Here is a 19,065-nt window from a genome sequence, read left to right as displayed (position 1 = left end):
TGATCCATTTGGACTTAAGTTTTGTGCGTGGTGATAGACATGGATCGATCTGCAGTCTTCTACATGCCAGCCTCCAGTTATGCCAGCACCATTTGTTGAAGATGCTTTCTTTATTCCATTGTATATTTTTAGCTTCTTTGTCAAAGATCAGATGTTCCTATGTGTGTGGGTTAACATCCGGGTTTTCAATTCGATTCCATTGGTCTACCTGTCTATTTTTGTGCCAATACCAAGCTGTTTTCAGGACTATAGCTCTATAACAGAGCTTGAGGTCAGGGATGGTGATGCCTCCGGACGTTGCCTTGTTGAACAGGGTTGTTTTGGCTATCCTGGGTATTTTGTTTTTCCATACAAAATTGATTATTGTTCTTTCAAGGTCTGTGAAGAATTGTGCTGGGATTTTAATGGGGATTGCATTGAATCTGCAATTTGCTTTTGGCAGGATTGCCATTTTTACTACATTGATCCAACCTATCCAAGAGCATGGGAGATTTTTCCATTTTTGGAGACTTCTTTAATTTCTTTTTTTAAAGATTCAAAGTTCTTGCAATACAGGTCTTTCACTTGTTTGGTTAGCATTACCCCAAGGTATTTTATATTGTTTGTGGCAAATGTAAAGGGTGATGTTTCTCTGATTTCTTTTTCAGCCCTTTTATCATCTGTATATAGTATGGCTACTGATTTTCTTGAGTTGATCTTGTAGCCTGCCACTTTGCTGAAGGTGCTAATCAGCTGTAAGTGTTCCCTGATAGAGTTCTTTAGGTCATTGATGTAAACTATCATATCATTTGCAAACAGTGAAAGTTTGACCTCTTCCTTCCCAATTTGTTTTCTCTTGATCCCCCTTTTGGTTTCGCATGGCAATGGCTAGAAGTTCAAGTACCATGTTGAAAAGGTATGGAGAGAGTGGAGAGCCTTGTTTTGTTCCTGATTTTAGATGAATTGCATTGAGTTTCTGTCCATTTAGTTTGATGTTGGCTGTTGGTTTACTGTATATAGCTTATATTATGTTTAAGTATGTCCCTGTTATCCCAGATCACTCCAAGACCTTTATCAGGAAGGGGTATTGGATTTTTTCAAAGGTTTTTTCAGCATCTAGTGAGGTGATCATATGATTTTTGTTTTTCAGCTTGGATATGGTGGATAACGTTGATGGATTTTCGTATGTTGAAGTATCCCTGCATCCCTGATATGAAACCTACTTGATCCTGGTCAAAGAATTTAAATTTAAAGATAAATTTTTAATAAAAAAATCCAGGAAATCTAGAAAACTATGAAAAGACCAAACTTACATTTAATATGGAGAGAACAAGGAGAATACCAGCTCAAAAGCAAAGAAAATATATTCAGCAAAATCATAGAAGAACAGTTTTCTAGCCTAAAGTAGGATATGATAAAGAAGATATAAGGAGGTTACAGAAAAACAAATAGAAAGGACCAAAAAATAGTCCCCCAACACATAATAATCAAAACATTATATATACAGAATAAAGAAAGAACATTAAGATCTGCAAAGGAAAAGGGCCAAGTAATTTATAAACACACACCTGCAAGAATAATACCTGACTTCTCAATGGAGATTCTGAAAGCCAAAAGGTTCTAGGTAGATATCATGCAGACACTAAGAGACTATGAATGCTAGCCCCGACTACTATACCTAGAAACTTTCACTCACCATACACAGAGAAATTAATATATTCCATAAAAATTTTAAAGAATAACTATCCACAAATACAGCTCTATAAAATGTACTAGAATAAATCTCCAACCTAAGGAAGTAAGGTGTATACACATACATACATACATACATAGAAACACACACACACACACACACACACACACACACACACACACACACACAGACAAAACCCCACACAATAGATAAGCCAATACCAGCAAATCCCATACAAGGGAAGCAAACACTACCGTCAGAAAACACAAAACCAAAAAATAACATGAATTAAAAATCACTGGGTCTCTTCGTTGGATGGACTCAATTTGCCTGTTAAAAGACATAGGCTAACGCAATGGATATGAAAACAGGAGTTGTCCTTTACTGTATGCAAGACACATACCTCAATTTCAAAGACAGATATTACCTCAAAGTAAATAGTTGAAAAAAAAACACTTTAAAATAAAAATGGACCTAAAAAGCAAGCTGATGTTGCTATCCTAATATCTAACACAAAAATTTCAAACTAAAATTAATCAAAAGAAAATGAGAGGGACATTTCATATTTATCACAGGAAAGACCTATTATAGCTTTAAAGAGAAATCTGTCATTATGGAAATGTTCAGAGATCCACAATGTTGACCCCAACTAATAATCTAAGCAAAATGGAGAGGCTACCTTAAATGCCCTTCCCCTGTAATGAAACTGATGACTACCTTAAATGTCATCCTAGAGCATTCATCCAGAAGTTGATGGAAGCAGAAGCAGAAATCCACAGCTAAGCACTGAGCCATATTCCTGGAATCCATTTGTAGATAAGGAGGAGGATTAGTAAAGGGGCCAAGGCCATGCTGGAGAACCCCACAAACAGCTGACCTGGCAAAGTGAGAGCACATGGACCCCATTCATAAATCTGGGGAACCAATGTTGGACAAAACCAAATCCTGTGAATGTGGGTGCCAGTTAGGAGTCCTGGTGATCGTATGGGACCTGAGACTGTTGAGCCAATATGAATGGACTTTGGGAGACCATTCCCCATTTAGGGATACTCTCTGCCCATATGATGTTATAGACTTTGATGATCCCCCATGGAATACCTCACTCACCCTGGGGAGTGGATGGGGGTGGGAGTTGGAGGTCAGTGTGGGGCATAGTAGCAGAGGAGGGAGAGGGAACTGGGATTGATTTGTTAAACAAAATTGTTTCTAAATTAAATTAAATTTAAAAATATACTCAATAAAGAAAAATCCATCAAGATAAACTCATTTATGAATATTTATATTAAAAATTAATGGCTCTTAATATTCTTTCTTTATTCTGTATGTTGGGGTCTTGATTATTATGTGTTCAGGAGATCTTTTTTGTGGTCCACTCTACTTGGTGTTCTGTAGGCTTCTTGTACCTTCATTGGCATGTCTTTCTTAAGGTTGGGAAAGTTTTCTTCTATGATTGTGTTGAATATGTTTTCTGCCCCTTTGAGGTGGATTTCTTCTCCTTCTTCTATACCTATTATTCTTAGGTTTGGTCTTTTCATGGTGTCCCATATTTCCTGGATGTTTTGTGTTAAGGATTTGTTGGACTTAAGGTTTTCTTTGGTTGATGAATCCATTTATCCTAGTGTATCTTCAACACTTGAGATTCTCTCTTCCAGTTCTACTATTCTGTTGGTAATGCTTGTATCGGTAGTACCTGACTGTTTGCCCAGCTTTTCTATTTTCTGCCTTTCTTCAGATTGTGTTTTTTTTATTGTCTCTATTTCAGTTTTCAACCCTTGCAGTGTTTGCATTGCTTCTTGCAATTTACGGTTTATATTTTCGTCCATTTGTTGCCTTTTATGAAGTTTTTGGTTTGTTCTTTCTTCCATTTCTTGCATTTTTTGGTTTGCTTTTTGTTCCATTTTTGCATTTTTTGCTTTGTTTCTTCTTCCATTTCCTGCCTTTTTTGGTATGTTTCTTCTTCCAATTCTTGCATTTTTGGCTTTGATTTTTCTTCAAATTCTTGCATTTTTTGGTTTGTTTTTTCTTCCATTGCTTGCATTTTTTGGTTTGGTTTTTCTTCCATTTCTTTGAGGGATTTTCCTGTATCCTATTTTAGGGCCTCTATCATTTTCATAAAATCGGTTTTAAGGTCATTCTCTTCTGCTTCATTTGCATTGGAATGTTGGAGTCTTGCTGGTGTGGAGTCTCTAGAATCTGGCGGTGTCATATTTGTTTTTCTGTTGCTGAGTGTGTTTTTGTATTGTCTCTTTTGCATCTCTTTTTCTAGTGGGTGCAGAAAGAGCCCCTTACTGGTCTGGGGACCAGAGTTCCCTTTTGGTGGGTGCTAGCAAGTCCAATAATCTGGTGGTTCTTCTATTCCTTGTCCTCGTTCTGGTCCCGAGGGTGGAAAAGAAGAACAGGTATCTGGGGCGCCTAGCCTCCTACCTGGTCCCCTGGATCATATGCTGGGTCCTGTTGTACCTGACCTGGAACAGCTACTCCCCTGGTCTCCCTGGCTCCTCTGGTTTCCTGGTCTCGGTGGTGGGAGAGAAGACCTGGAGTCTGGGGTGCTTGGTTCCCATTGGGATTTGAAACTCTGTGCATGGCTCCCGCCGGGATTGGGAGCTCTGTGCACTGGAACACAGGCCGGAAACCCGGGCTGTTTACCTGATGCTGCCACTGGAATAGCTGCTCCCCTGGACTCCCTACCTCCTCTGGATTCCTGGTCTCGTTGGTGGGAAGTAACATATAAAGGCAGACCTATCAGAATTACACCTGACTTCTCCATGGAAACTCTGAAAGCCAGAAGGTCTTGGATAGATATTCTACCTACACTAATAGACCATGGATGCCAGCCCAGACTACAATACCCGGCAAAGCTCTCAATCACTATAGACGGAGCAAACAAGATATTCCATGACAAACCTAGATTCAAGCAATACGTATCCACTAACCCAGCCCTACAGAAAATTTTGGAAGGAAAACTCCAACCCTAGGAAGCTAACTACAACCAGAAAAACATAGGCATTAGAGAATCCCTCTCTACTAATAGCCAAAAGAACAAAGGGGTGAAATTCCACACATAATTCCACCACCAACAACCATTGCAAATTGAAGAAGGATGAGCAAACAATGGTCATTTATATCCCTCAATATTAATGACCTTAATTCATCCATTAAAAAGACACAGACTAGCAGAATGGATTCGAAGACAGAACCCTTCCTTCTGCTGCATACATGAAACACACCTCACCCTCAAAGACAGACATTACCTGAGAGTTAAAGGTTTGGAAAATTTTTTCAATCAAATGGACCCAAGAAACAAGCAGGGGTCACAATCTAACAAACTAGACTTTAAAATAAAATCAATCAAAAGAGATGAAGGAGGTCATTACATACTCATCACAGGTGAAACCCACAAAGATGAAATGGCTATCCTGAACATCTATGCCCCAAATACAAAGGTATCTACATTTGTAAAAGAAACATTATTAGAACTTAAATCTCATCTAAAGCCCCACACAGTTCAACACACCACTCTCACCACTAGACAGGAATACCAGACAGAAACTCAACAAAGAAGCAAAGGCTCTAATAGAAGTAATGACCCAACTGGGAATAACAGACATCTATAGAATATTTCATCCACATAAAAAAGAATATACCTTCTTCTCAGCACCACATGGAACCTTCTCAAAAATCGACCACATACTTGGCAACATATCAAACCTCAGCAGCTACAAAAAATTTGGAATAACTCCATGTATCTTATCAGACCACCATGCTTTAATTCAACATGTTAGAATTCAACAACAACACAAATTGCAGGAAACCTACAAACTCATGGAAATTGAGTAATGCTCAACTGCATCATCCCTGGGTCAAAGAGGAAATAAAAACTAAATTAAAGACTTCCTCAAATTCAATGAGAATGAAGATACAACATACCCAAACCTATGGGACACTTTGAAAGCAGTGCTACGGGGGACGTTCATAGCACTAAGTGCCCACATGAAGAAACTAGAGAACAGTTATACTAGAGAAATAACAGCACAGCAGAAAGCTCTAGAACACAAAGAAGCAAACTCCCCCAGGAGGAGTAGATGCCAGGAAATAATCAAATTGAGGGCTGAAATCAATAAAGTAGAAACTAGGAAAACAATACAAAGAATCAATGCAACAAAGAGTTTGTTTTTTGAGACAATCAACAAGATAGACAAACCTTTGTCCAAACTTACCAAACAGCAGAGAGTGCACATGCAAATTAACAAAATCAGAAATGAAAAGGGGGACATAACAACAGACTCTGAGGAAATCCAGTGAGTCCTTAGGTCATACTTTGAAAATCTGTACTCCACAAAATTCGAAAATTTAAAGGAAATGGATGACTTCCTGGATAGCTATCACTTGCCAAAACTAAATCAAGAACAGATAGGCAATTTAAATAGACCTATAACCCCTGTGGAAATAGAAGCAGTCATCAAAAGTCCCCCAACCAAAAAAAAGTCCAGATCCCGATGGCCTCAGTGCAGAATTCTACCAGAAATTTAAAGAAAAGCTAATACCAATTCTTCTCAAAGTATTCCACACAATAGAAGCAGAAGGGTCTTTCCCAAACTCTTTCTATGAGGCTTCAATAACCTTCATCCCCAAGCCACACAAAGATACAACTAAGAAAGAGAACTTCAGACCAATATCCCTCATGAACATTGATGCAAAAATACTCACTTAAATACTGTCAAATCGGGTCCAAGAACTCATCAAAACAATCATTCACCACGATCAAGTAGGTTTGATCCCAGGGATGCAGGGATGGTTCAAAATATGAAAATCTATCAACGTAATCCACCATATAAACAAGCTGAAAAACAAAAATCACATGATCATCTCACTAGATGCTTAAAAAGCCTTTGACATAATCCAACACCCCTTCATGATAAAGGTCTTGGAGAGATGTGGGATAACAGGGACATACTTAAACATAACAAAATTTATATACAGTAAACCAACAGCTAACATCAAACTAAATGGACAGAAACTCAACCCTATTCATCTAAAATCAGGAATAAAACAAGGCTGTCCACTCTCTCCATACCTTTTCAACATGGTACTTGAAGTTCTAGCTATTGCCATAAGACAAAATAAAGGGGATCAAGGGAATACAAATTGGGAAGGAAGAGGTCAAACTTTCCCTGTTTGCAGATGATATGATAGTTTACATCATGACCCAAAGAACTCTACCAGGGAACACTTACAGCTGATTAACACCTTCAGCAAAGTGGCAGGCTACAAGATCAACTCAAGAAAATCAGTAGCCATACTATATACAGATGATAAAAGGGCTGAAAAAGAAATCAGAGAAACATCACCCTTTACATTTGCCACAAACAATATAAAATACCTTGGGGTAATGCTAACCAAACAAGTGAAAGACCTGTATTGCAAGAACTTTGAATCTTTAAAAAAAGAAATTAAAGAAGTCTCCAAAAATGGAAAAATCTCCCATGCTCTTGGATAGGTTGGATCAATGTAGTAAAAATGGCAATCCTGCCAAAAGCAAATTGCAGATTCAATGCAATCCCCATTAAAATCCCAGCACAATTCTTCACAGACCTTGAAAGAACAATAATCAATTTTGTATGGAAAAACAAAATACCCAGGATAGCCAAAACAACCCTGTTCAACAAGGCAACGTCCGGAGGCATCACCATTCCTGACCTCAAGCTCTATTATAGAGCTATAGTCCTGAAAACAGCTTGGTATTGGCACAAAAATAGACAGGAAGGCCAATGGAATCAAATTGAAAACCCAGATGTTAACCCACACACGTACGAACATCTGATCTATGAAAAAGAAGCTAAAAATATACAATGGAATAAAGAAAGCATCTTCAACAAATGGTGCTGGCATAACTGGAGGCTGGCATGTAGAAGACTGCAGATCGTTCCATGTCTATCACCACGTACAAAACTTAAGTCCAAGTGGATCAAAGACCTCAACAGAAATCCAGCCACACTGAACCTCTTAGAAGAGAAATTGGGTGGTACCCTTGAACGAATTGGTACAGGAGACAGCTTCCTGAACATAACAACTCTAGCACAGACAGTGAGATCAACAATTATTAAATGGGACCTCCTGAAACTGAGAAGCTTCTGTAAGGCAAAGGACACAGTCAGCAAGACAAAAAGGCAGCCCACAGAATGGGAAAAAATATTTGCTAAACCCAGATCTGACAGAGGGTTGATCTCCAAAATTTACAAAGAAATCAAGATGCAAGTCTCCAAAACATCAAAGGACACAATTAGAAAGTGGGCTGCAGAACTACATAGAGAGTTTTCAATAGAGGAGTCTAAAATGGCTGAGAGGCACTTGAGAAAGTGCTCAACATCCTTAGCCATCTGGGAAATTCAAATCAAAACAACTCTGAGATACAATCTCACTCCTGTCAGAATGGCTAAAATCAAAAACACCAATGACAATTTATGCTGAATAGGATGTGGTGAAAGTGGGACACTCTTCCATTGCTGGTTGGAGTGCCATCTGGAGATTCCTCAGAGAAATGGGAATAAACCTTCCACAAGACCCAGCAACTCCACTCTTAGACATATAGCCAAAAGATGCCCATTCATACAACAAAGATGTCTGTTCCACTATGTTCATTGCAGCATTATTTGTAATAGCCAGAACTTGGAAGCAGCCTAGATGTCCCTCAACCGAAGAGTGGATAGAGAAAATGTGGTACATTTACACAATGGAGTACTATTCAGCAGAAAATAACAACAGAATCCTGAGATTCGCAGGCAAATGGATGACGCTAGCAGAAACCATCCTGAGTGAGGTAACCCAGTCACAAAAAGAGAAACATGGCATGTACTCTCTCATATATTGATTTTTAGACATAGATCTGGGGAGTGCCAGCCTACAATCCCATGGCCAGAGATTCTGGGAAACAGAAACTTCATTTAGTGGCTGATCGAAGAAGAGGCAGACTCCCTCGGCTAAGTACTGAGTTGTACTCAAGAAAGCCAGTAACAGAGAGGGAGGACAGATGACCAAAGGATTAAGACTGAGCTGGTTTAACCCACAGAAACAGTTGACCTGACAAAGGTTAATTCTTGAATCCCAGGCATCAACCTGGGAATCCAGCATGGGACTGATCAAGACCCCCTGAATGTGAGTGTCAGTGAGGAGACCTAGGTAATCTATTGAACCTTGGGCAGCAGATCAGTACCCATCCCGAATGTACACACAGACTTTCGACTCCCATCCAACAATGTGAGGTGCATTCTCACCCTGAACTCTTGGGGATGGGTCTAGGCCCTTGCTATATGAAATGACAGACTATGGACACCCCCCCTGGAGGGCCTCACCCTCCTTGTGGAAATGAGGGGAAAATGGGGGGGTTGGGGGGGGAGGGCATGGGAGGAGGGGTGGGAAAGGAAGAGGGACCTGGAACTGACTTGTGAAGCAACCTTGTTTCTTATCTAAATTTAAACTGAAAAATCAATTTTAAAAAATTGAAAAAAATAAAAATTAAAGGCATCCACATTTGTCAAAGAAAAATTACTAAAGCTCAAATCACATATCAAACCCAACATGCCAGCAATGGGAGACTTCTACACTCCAATTTCACAAAGGAACAGAAACTCAACAGAAAATAAGGGAACTGAAAGATGTTATGACTCAAATGGACTTGACAATAAGCCTTAGAATATTTCACCCAAAGATTAAGAATTCAAGTTATCCTCATCACCTCATGGACCATTCCCTAAAATTGACCGTGTACTCAGACAAAAAGCAAATCTCAATAGAAACAACAAAAATGAATTAACCCTCTGTATCATATCACCATTAGGAATCAACCTACATCAAGACCCAGGAATATCTCTGTGGTATATATCTAAAGGGTGGCTAATCATACCACAAGTATACCTGCTCAACTAGGATTTTAGCAGCATTATTCATAATAACCAGAACCAGAAAACAACCTAGATATCCCTCAACAGAAAAATGTATAAAGAAAATATGATACAGCTACACAATGGAGTATTATTCAGTTGTAAAAAAAATAATGGCATCATGAAATTTGCAGGCAAATGGGTAGCGCCAGAAAAAAACTATCTTCCTGACTGAGGTAACCATTTCTCACAAAGACAAGCATGGTATATACTCACTCATAAGTAGATACTAGATATAAAGTAAAGGAAAACCAGACTACAATCCAGAGCCGTAGAGAACCTAGGTAACAAAGGGTGAGCCTAAGTGAGGAAGGGGAAATGGATGGATGAGGTCTACTGGGTAAACTGAAGGCAGGGAGGGGTTAATTGGGAGGAGAAAGGGATAGGAGTATGAGGAAATTGGATGGTCGTGTTGGGTTAGGGACTGAGTGCAAGAGCAAGGAAAGATATATCTAGATAGTGGGGCCATTATGGGGCTCGGGAGAAACCTGGTTATAGGGAGATTCCCAGGGATCCAGGAGGCTGACCCCAGTTATGAATTCTAGCAATATTGGAGAGAGTACCTGAACTGTCTTCTCCTGTAATAAGATTGATAACTACCTTAATTGTCATCATAGAGTCTTAATTCAGTAACTAATTGAAGCAGATGGAAAGATTTAAACCCAAGCACTGGGCCAAGTTCCCAGACTCTTCTGAAGAGAGGGAGGAGGGATTGTATAAGCCAGGGGGTCAAGCTATGGCTGTTCAGGGACTCTGGACCAACAGGTAGGGAGCTAGCTTGGGACTAGCCTACGACCTCTGTATGTGGGTGACTGTTGTGTAGCTTGTTCTGTTTGTGTGGCCTCTGGCATCAGGACAAGGATCTGTCCCTGGTGTATGAGCTAGCATTTTTGGAGCCATTTCACTATGGTAGGATGCCTTACTCAAACTTCATACAGGGTGGAGGGACTTGGTGTCAGGTTTTCTTTTTCATTTTGACTACTTAGTAGAGGCCTCACACTTTCTTAGAAGTTGATGGCTGGTGGGGAGATTGGGGGGAAAAGGAAGAGGGGTGGGTGGAGGAACTGTGGTCGGTATATAAAATGATTTTAAAATTTTAAATAAAAAATAAATTAACCAAATTTTTAAAAACATTCTATATTACTTCTTTTTTTGTTACTGCATTAAAATAGGCAACAATGCCAACTTAAGGAGAAGGTTCATTTGGCTTATATTTCCACATACCATCCATTACATTTGTTAAGTCAATACATCACTAGCTTGATGCAGCTGATCACATGATATCCATGACCAGGAAAGAGAGAGGAATGAAAATTTCCACATTGTTCTCAGTCTGTGATCCCAGAAAAGGAGCTGTCCTGTCCACAATTAAATGGATCTGTCTACATCAACTAACAATATAATCAAGATCACTTTTCACAATCATGCTCAGTGTCCCATCTCCTGGGTGGTTCTAGAATTTGTCAAGAGAACACCATAGCCATCACACTTCTTTAGATTCAAATTTCAATAGTTGAATTCATTTGTGTGTTTTCATAGGAATAGTGCTTGTTTGCGTGTGTTCCTGCTCTTCGCCTTTATTGGCCCTCTGTTCCTTCTCTTCCTCATTCATACTCGTCTTCCTTTGGTCTTTTTCTAATAAAACTCGTGTGTGTGTGTGTGTGTGTGTGTGTGTGTGTAGATGTGTGTGTACATGTGGATGGAGTTCAGAATTCTATGTTGTGTGTCTTTGATCACTTCACACTTTATGTTTTTATTTTTTTCTTTATTTATATTTTTATTTTTAAATTTAAATTTAAATTAGAAACAAGGTTGCTTCACATGCCAATCCCAGCTCCTTTTCCCTTTCCCTCCCCTCATCCCACACCTTCCCACCCACCCCCCCAGTACCCCTCATTTCCTCAGGGAGGGTGAGGCCCTCCAAGGGGATGTTCATAGTCTGTCATTTCATCAGGGCAGGGCCTAGACCCTCCCCCAAGAGTCCAGGGTGAGAGTGCATCTCTCCTTGTTGGATGGGCACCCCAAAGTCCATTTGTATGCCAGGGATAAACACTGATCTACTACCCAAGGCCCAATAGATTGCCCTCATTCAGGGGGGTATTAATCAGTCCCATACTGGATTCCAAGCCATCAGTCTGGGATTCAAGAGCTAACACTTGTCAGGTCAGCTGTTTCTTGGGGTTAAAACCAGCCAATTCTTAAACCCTTTGCTCATCAATCCTCCCTCTCTGCCCCTGGGTTCCTTGAGTTCAGCTCAGTGTTTAGTTGTGGGAGTCTGCCTCTGCTTCCATCAGCCAATAGATGAAGGTTTTGTTTCCAAGACTCTCTGGCCATGGGATTGTGTGCTGGTACTCCCCAGATCTATGTCTAAAATCCATATATGAGAGAGTACATACCATGTTTGTATTTTGTGACTGGGTTACCTCACTCAGGATGGTTTCTTCTAGTGTCATCCATTTGCCTGCAAATTACAGGATTCCATTGTTTTTTTTTGTGCTGGATAGTACTCCATTGTGTAAATGTACCACATTTTCTCTATCCACTCTTCAGTTGAGGAGCATCTAAGTTGCTTCCAAGTTCTGGCTATTACAAATAATGCTGCTATGAACATAGTGGAACAGACATCTTTGTAGTATGAATGGGCATCTTTTGGATATTTGCCTAAGAGTGGAGTTGCTGGGTCTTGTGGTAGGTTTATTCACATTTTTCTGAGGAATCTCCACACTGATTTCCAAAGTGGCTGTGCAAGTCGGCACTCCCACCAGCAGTAGAAGAGTGTTTCCCTCTCCCCACATCCTCTCCAGCATAAACTCTTTGGTGTTTTTGATTTTAGCCATTCTGACAGGAGTGAGATGGTATCTCAGAGTTGTTTTGATTTGCATTTCCCTGATGGCTAAGGATGTTGAACACTTTCGCAAGTGCCTCTCAGCCATTTTAGACTCCTCTACTGAGAATTCTCTATTTAGTTCTGTAGCCCACTTTTCAACTGGATCCTTTGGTGTTTTGAAGACTGTCTTCCTGAGGTCTATGTAAATTTTGGAGATCAGCCCTCTGTCAGATGTGGGGTTAGTGAATATCTTTTCCCATTCTGTGGGCTACCTTTTTGCCTTGAACTGTGTCCTTTGCCTTACAGAAGCTTCTCAGTTTCAGGAGGTCCCATGTATTAATTGTTGTCTTCACTGTCTGTGCTACTGTTGCTAAGTTCAGGAAGCAGTCTCCTGTAGCAATTCATTCAAGGGTACCTCCCACTTTCTCTTCTAAGTGTTTCAGTGTGGCTGGATTTATGTTGAGGTCTTTGTTCATTTTAATTTAAGTCTTGTGCATGGCGATAGACATGGATCTATCTGCACTCTTCTACATGCCAATATCCAGTTATGCCAGCACCATTTGTCGAAGATACTATTTTTTTCCAATGTATATTATTAATTTCTTTGTAAAAAATCAGTATTTATACATGTATGGATTAACATCACGGCGTTCAATTCAATTCCATTGATCTACCTGTCTATTTCTGTGCTAATACCAAGCTGTTTTTAGGATTACATGTCTATAATAGAGCTTGAAGTCAGGGATGATGATTCCTCCATACGTTGCTTTGTTGAATAAGGTTATTTTGGCTATCCTGGGTCTTTTGTTTTTCCATACAAAATTGATTATTGTTCTTTCAACATCTGTAAAGAATTGTACCGATATTTTAATGGGGATTTCATTGAATCTGGAGATTGCTTTTGGCAGGATTGCCATTTTTACTACAATGATCCTACCTATCCAAGAGCACGGGAGATCTTTCCATTTTCTGGTATTTTCTTTAATTTCGTTTTTTTTTTTTTTTGGTTTGCTTTTTTAAATTTTTTTATTTTAATTTTAAATAGCTTGTTTTACATGTCAATCCCAGTTCCCTCTCCCTCCCCTCCTCCCACACCCCCCTTCCACCCCCCTAGCCTCCCATCCTATTGCCAATTCCTTCCACATAGTGGATATCTAGATTCTGTCATTTCATTCAGGGTAGGGTCCAGGCACTCCCCTAAGAGTCCAGGCTGAGAAAGCATCCCTCTTTGTGCTATGGACACCTGATGTCTGTTTGTATTCCAGGGATAAATACTGATCCACTGCTCAGGGCCCCATAGGTTGCCCAGGCCTCCTCACTGACACTCACATTCGGGGGTTCCGGATCAGTCCCATGCTGGCCTCCCCGCTGTCGCTCTGGATTCAAGAGCTCTCCCCCCTGTTCTGATCAGCTGTCTCTGCTGGTTTTGCCAGCCCATTCTTTGCCACATTGCTTGTTGTTCCTCACTCTCTGTCATTGGGTTCCATGGGTTCAGTTCAGTGTTTAACTGTGTGTGTTTGGCACTGCTTCCATCAGTCACTGGATGAAGGTTCCAGGATGGTTATAGACATCAAGATCATTATCAGGAATGGGCAATCGAGGTGGTCCCTCCACTATTCCTTAGCTTGCCAACTGGTATCATCCCTTTAGATCACTAGAGGTCACACTGGTGCCTGATCTTTCTTCTAACATATGATTCCCTCTTCCCCCTATACTACCCCCTCACTCAACCTTCCTGTTCCCCCATAACCTACTCTCTCTTCCTCTTCTCCCCCTCTCTTCTTCCCAGCTCCCATTTCCCCCCCACCACTCGCTGTGTTCCCCATCTGTTCAGAGGATCTTGCCTCATTCCTCTTCTCTTGGGTTCTATGCATATCTTTTAGGTTCTTTCCTGTTTCCCAGACTCTCTATAAGTGGAAGTGCAGACTAGCACTATCCTGATCCATGTCTAAAATCCGTATGTGAGTGAGTACATACCATGTTTGTCTTTTTGCGCCTGGGTTACTTCACTCAAGATGGTTTCTTCCAGTGCTATCCATTTACCTGCGAATTTCAAGATTCCATTGTTTTTTTTTCTGCTGAGTAATAATCCATTGTGTAAATGTACCACATTTTCTCTATCCACTCTTCAGTTGAGAGGCATCTAGGTTGCTTCCAGTTTCTGGCTATTACAAATAATGCTGCTATGAACATAGTGGTGCAGTTGCCCTTGTTGTATGAATTTGCCTCACTTGGATATATGCCTAAGAGTGGAATTGCTGGGTCTTTTGGTAGATTGATTCCCATTTTTATTTTGTTGATCCTACCAATCCAAGAGCATGGGAGATCTTTCCATTTTCTGGTATCCTCTTTGATTTCTTTCTTTAAAGACTCAAAGTTTTGATATACAGGTCTTTCACTTCCCCAGATATTTGTTGCTGTTTATTGCTATTGTAAAGGGTGATGTTTCTCTGATTTCTTTCTCAGTCACTTCATCATCTGTATATAATAGGGCGACTAATTTTTTTGAATTTACCTGCCACATTGCTGAAGGTGTTTATGAGCTCTAGGAGTTCCCTTGCAGATTTTTTTCAGGTCACTTATGTAAACTATCCAATCATCTGTAAATAGTGAAAGTTTGACTTCTTCTTTTCCTATTTGTATCCCCTTTATCTCCTTTTGTTGTCTTATTGCTGTAGCTAGCACTTCAAGTACAATATTGAAGAGATATGGAGAGAGTGGTCAGCCTTGTCTTGTTCGTGATTTTAGAGGAATTGCTTTGAGTTTCTCTACATTTAGTTTGATGGTAGCTGTTGGTTTACGGTTTACAGTATATTGCTTTCTTTATATTCAGGTATGTTCCTGTTATCCCTGATCTCTCTAGGATCTTTATCATGAAGGGGTGCTGGATTTTATCAAAGGCTTTTACAGAATCTAGTGAGATGTTCATGTGGTTTTTATTTTGTAGTTTGTTTATATGGTGGATTACATTGATAGATTTCTAATGTTGAACCATCCCTGCATTCCTGGGGTGAAGCCTACCTGATCATGGTGGATGATTTTTCTGATGCGTTCTTGAATCCGGTTTGTGAGTATTTTATTGAGTATTATTGCATCGATGTTCATGAGGGAAATTGGTCTATAGTTCTCTTTCTTAGGTGTGCCTTTGTGGGGCTTGGGTATCAAGGTAATTGTAGCCTCGTAAAAAGAGTTGGCAGTGAGCCTCCTGCTTGTATTGTGTGGAATACTTTGAGGAGTATTGAAATTAGCTCCTCTTTGAATTACTGGTAGAATTCTGCACTGAAGCCATCTGGACCTGGGCTTTTTGTTGTTTGGGAGACTTGATGACTGCTTCTATTTCATTAGAGGTTATAGGTCTGTTTAGATTGTTTATCTACTCTTGATTTAGTTCTGACAAGTATTATCTATCCAGGAAATTGTTCATTTCCTTTAAATTTTTGAATTATTTGGAGTACAGATTTTCAAAGTATGTCCTGATGATTCTCTGGATTTCCTCAGAGTCTGTTTTTATGTCCCCTTTTTCACTTGTGATTTTGTTAATTAGCTTGCTCTCTCTCTGTCTTTTGGTTAGTTTGGACAGAGATTTGTCTATTTTGTTGATTTTCTCAAAAAAAACTCTTTGTTTCATTGATTCTTCTCTATGTTTTCCTGGTTTCTACTTGATTGATTTCAGCTCTCAATTTGATTATTTCCTGGCGTCTGCTCCTCCTGGGTGAGTTTACTTCTTTTTGTTGTAGAACATTCAGCTGTGCTATTAATTCTCTATTATGACTGTTCTCCAGTTTCTTCATGTGGGCACTTAGTGCTATGAACTTTCCTGTCAGCACTGCTTTCAAAGTGTCCCATAAGTTTGCATATGTTGTGTCTTCATTCTCATTGAATTCCAGGAAGTCTTTAATTTCTGTTTTTATTTCTTCCTTTACCCAGCGATGGTGCAATTGTGCAATATTCAATTCCCATGAGTTTGTAGGTTTCTGTGATTTGTGTTATTGTTGAATTCTAATTTTAATGCATGGTGGTCTGATAAGATAAAGGGGGTTATTCCAATTTTTTGTATCTGTGTACATTTGCTATATTTCCTATTATGTGGTCAATTTTAGAGAAGGTTCCATGTGGCACTGAAAAGAAGGTATATCCCTTTGTTTTTGGGTAGAATGTTCTATAGATGTCTGTTAAACCCAGTTGGGTCATAACTTCTATTAGTTCTTTTGCTTCTTTGCTAAGTTTCTGTCTGGAGGTCCTGTCTAGTGGTGAGAGCAGAGTGTTGAAGTCTCCTACTATTAGTGTGTGAGATTTTATGTGCAATTTGAGCTTTAGTAATGTTTCTTTCACGAATGTAGGTACTTTTGTATTTGGGGAATTGATGTTTAAAATTGAGACTTCATCTTGATGGACTTTTCCTTTGATGAATATGAAGTGTCCTTCATCTCTTTTGATTGATTTTAATTTGAAGTCTAGTTTGTTGGGTACTAGGATTGCTACACCCACTTGTTTCTTGGGACTGTTTGATTGGAAGATCTTTTCCCAACGTTTTACTCTGAGATAAAGTCTGTCTTTGATGTTGAGATGTATTTCTTGCATGCAGCAGAAGGAAGGGTTCTGTCTTCATATCCATTTTCCTATTCTGTGTCTTTTTATTGGCAAGTTGAGGCCATTGACATTGAGGGATAGTAATGACCATTGATTGATGATTCTTGTTTGTGCTTGATTTATTGTTAGTGAAGTTATTGTGTGTAGTTTCTCCTCCGTTTTTCTTTTGGTTTTATGTAAAGTGGGATTATATATTGCCTGTGTCTTTGTGAGTATAGTTATCTTCCTTGGATTGAAGTTTTGCCTGTGTCTTTGTGAGTATAGTTATCTTCCTTGGATTGAAGTTTTCCTTCTAGCACTTTCTGTAGAGCTGGATTCATTGATACATATTGTTTAAATCTGGCTTTGTCATGGAATATTTTGTTTTCTCTGTTTATGGTAATTGAAAGCTTTGCTGGATATAGTATTCTGGGCTGGCATCCTTGTTCCCTTAGCCTTTGTAGGACATCTCTCCAGGATCTTCTGGCTGTCATCGTTTCCATTGAGAAGTCAGGTGTAATTCGGATAGGTCTGTTTTTATATATTGGCCTTTTTCTTTAGCTGCTCTTAATATTTTCTCTTTATTCTGTAGGTTTGATATTTTGATTATTATATTGTGTGGTGACTTCTTTTTCTGGTCTAGCCTACTTAGTGTTCTGTAAGATTCTTGTATTTTCATAGGCATATCCTTCTTTAGGTTAGGGAAGTGTTCTTCTATGATTTTGTTGAATATGTTTTCTATACATTTGAGTTGTATTTATTCGCCTTCTTCTATACCTATTATTCTCAGGTTTGGCTTCTTCACGGTGTCCCATATATCCTGGATATTTTGTGTTAGGGATTTGTTCATTTTGAGATTTTCTTTGGTTGACGACTCTGTTTCCTCTAATGAGTCTTCAACACCTGAGATTCTCTCTTCTATCTCTTGTTTTCTATTGGTGATACTTGCATCTGTAGTTCCTGATCATTTACCCAGCTTTTCTATTTCCAGAATCCCTTCTTTCTGTGTTTTCTTTATCGTTTCTATTTCAGCTTTTAATCCTTCAACTGTTTGAGTTGTTTCCTTCATTTGTTTGGTTGTTTTTTTCTTTGCGCTCTTTAGATTTTTTGAGAGATGTGTTTAATCTCTTGAAATTTTTCCTCCATTTCATGGATTTTTTGTTTGTTTTTTCTTCTATTTCTTTAAGGGATTTCCTCGTTTCTTCTTTGAGGGTCTCTATCATCTTCATTAAATAATTTTTAAGGTCTGTCTCCTCTGCTTCATCTATGTAGTGCTTTTCAGGTCTTGCTGGTATTGGTTCCCTAGATTCTGGTGGAGTCATGTTGGTCTTTCTACTGCTGAGTGAGCTCTTTTTCTGTCTTCTTCCCATCTCATTTTCCGGTGGGTGCTGGTTGGGTTTCCGTCTCCATTTGTCTCCTTCCTTCCTGAAGCTGAAGCTGGGGATGCTGATACTGAAGCCAAACTGAAGCTGGGGTTGCTGGAGGTTGGGGCCTGGAAGGGCTCATGTCTTTCCTGTGTGGGAGGGTCTTCTCCACTTTATGTTTTTAATCTATAATATACTTATATTTATTTTGTGCATACATATGTATGTGTTTCTGTATGCATGACTAGGTCTGAGTGTGTCTGTTCATGAGTATGAGTTGTGTCTCTGTATGTATATGTGTACATATCCATGGGAATGTCTGTCTATGTGTACAATTTCCTTGATTTTGTCATTCACGTTTCTTCATGCTCACATGACATTTCTCCTTGTGATGTGGTTCTGATGGTTTGCCTCGTCCAGACTTTGTGTGTTAGAATCTTAGTCTCATCACAGTGGCACTCAAATATGGACCAAATGGGGGAAATTGAGTTTCTGATGGCCCTAATCTCATGAATGAGCAATGCAGCTCTAAAGTTTGCAGGGTGTTCTCTCCCACTCTTCCCCCTCCCTTAATCCTTCTTGCCCTCCCATCCCCCACAGTATGCCACATAAGAACAAAGGGAGGTCCCTTTCTCCCCTTTTACTTTTTACTAGGATGTGGCTTTAGCAAGACAGAGCATAACATGCCAGTGTTTG

Source organism: Mesocricetus auratus, unplaced genomic scaffold (genome assembly GCF_017639785.1).
Source record: "Mesocricetus auratus isolate SY011 unplaced genomic scaffold, BCM_Maur_2.0 Super-Scaffold_100676, whole genome shotgun sequence".
NCBI lineage: Eukaryota > Metazoa > Chordata > Mammalia > Rodentia > Cricetidae > Mesocricetus > Mesocricetus auratus.
Note: the sequence above shows the minus strand (reverse complement) of the source record.